This window comes from Nuphar pumila, chromosome 4 (assembly GCF_984573655.1).
Source record: "Nuphar pumila chromosome 4, dmNupPumi1.hap1.1, whole genome shotgun sequence".
Classification (NCBI taxonomy): Eukaryota; Viridiplantae; Streptophyta; class Magnoliopsida; order Nymphaeales; family Nymphaeaceae; genus Nuphar; species Nuphar pumila.
Window position 1 is genome coordinate 36,632,551 of NC_143252.1, and position 2,174 is coordinate 36,634,724.

The following is a 2,174-nucleotide window of genomic DNA, read 5'->3' on the forward strand; positions in this document are numbered from 1 at the left end:
GATTGGCTCAATGAACCAAATGTCCCTAAACCTACACAGCTCTTGGCGCGGTTCAACCCGAGTCGAGCTGTGTCACGCGGACACGTTGACACGAGGATGCGTGATACTGGTGGTTCGATTGGTAGGGCATGAGATGGCCACTAATAAGGCTTCGGTCTGGCTGGTAGGTGAATGCCACCAAGTTTGAAACCCACAGGTAGTGTTCCTTGCCGCAAGGTCCAAGTTGGATGTACTCCTCAGTAGGAAGGGGACTTCAATGATTTCACCGACCAGAGGTCTGGTCGCAGTAGGCGATGAGGTTTTTTTTCTTTGACTAAAACACGAGATAAAAGAACTAAATTTTTATTTTATTTATTAGAGAGAGATCAGCAGTTCAGTTACACTCATCTCCATCGTCATTCCCCGTAATCTAAGTTTTTGATCAAATCTGACTGGATTCAACATGGTCAATCAGTATTTGGATTGCAACTTTCAACAAATTTTTGATATATTTATAGCCGTTGATGTTTAAATTATCATAAAATTAAACTTATGCAAAGAAGGGAATATTTTAGGCTATTCAAATCATGTAGATCACATCTATGATAGATTTCATCAAAACAACTTGCATCAGTAAGACCTCAAGACAAAGTATGGAGATAGAGATGACACAGGGGATGAGTGGAATTTGTCATTTTTCTTATGTATGTACAAATCTGACTGTGTAGGTTTCCTCAACAAGGTAAAATATAATGGTAAAATAAAAAACCTTTTCTTAGGGTTTGATTGTTTTATTCCCGTGTAAGGCAATGGTTTTTGGTGAGAATGGGCACCAATTTTTAAGAAATCGTGCCAACGCATGCTTTTCGTGAGAAAGCTTTAACACAAGTGAGGTACCAAAGGATTGACACATGATAAGTAATAGGTGACTTGTGCCGTGATGATTTGTGCTTGTTTTATTCAGGTTGCGAAAGGATTACATCAGGATTGGCTCACCACTCTTTCATTAAAGTTATATGAAACCAACCAGGCCTACGAAAAATATTGATTAAAAATAGTCATGCATACAATAAAAAAATTTTATACAAAACTAACTAAAGAAAAGCTTGAAAATATATTAAAAGTTAAAAGTCCATTAAAATCATGGTAATTACATTTCATTCTTGTTAGAATTTTGTCATTTTGTGATTTGCAATGATAAAATTATTGGCAATAATTGTGACATAGTTTTCAAATAGATAAATGATTTTAAGCTGCAGATAACGTTATTAAATTATTTTTATTCAGCTTTCGTATAAAAAGAAAATTTGCCTTTAAAGCTTTCAGCTAGAAGTGTGGGGGCAACGTGTTGGGACCTGAACTCCCACGAAGAATAAACTTATGGATTTCGATAATCTGAAAGTGAGGCATGTTATAAAAATAAAACATTTGATTCAAATTGTAACAGGGTTCAAGCATACAGTTTTAAACCAAAATCCAAACAAGATCAACAGATCAAACATATGCATTGAACATAATAAAAACAACAAAGAAATCATGTTATTATTCTACAAAAGACTAAGGCATATAAAAATATTTTCCTTAGATAAGATTTGCCCCCATATACACTGCAAAAAGGTCTGGCATCCTTCTCCCAAGATATCGTATCCTCGACGATCTGAATTGGTGCACTCCGATGGTAGATTGTACTTCGAAGACAACCACAGCGAACGACTTATGCAGAACTTCCCTTTTCGGAAAACACCCACAAGAAAAACGAAAATGAGAGAGAGAGAGCAAGGAGAGAGAAAATAAAAATGTAAGGGTCACTTGCATCTCCGTCTGTGTAACCCCTGCCCTCTAACCATGTTTTATAACCCCTAAACGGTTACAAAATGTGAAAAAAGACTTGTTACAAATTACGAAGTAACGTGACTTGATAACAGAACGATCTGTTATCCATTTCTCTTATCCTTTTATTTAATCCAAATAAAAACAATAATGCAGGACAAAAAGAACATTGAACTTAGAATAGATATATCTCTAAAGGGCCAATTACTCGAACCCAAACCCTGCTCGGTGCGATGCGGCGGGCGCGCACGCGCGCATGTGTGTGTTAGGCATCTCATTCCCTTGTTCTTTGAAACAAGTGTTAAAATCTCCATGTAGGTTATAAAGCCCACAACCTTTTTGAGATTCTTCAATATGGGACTATT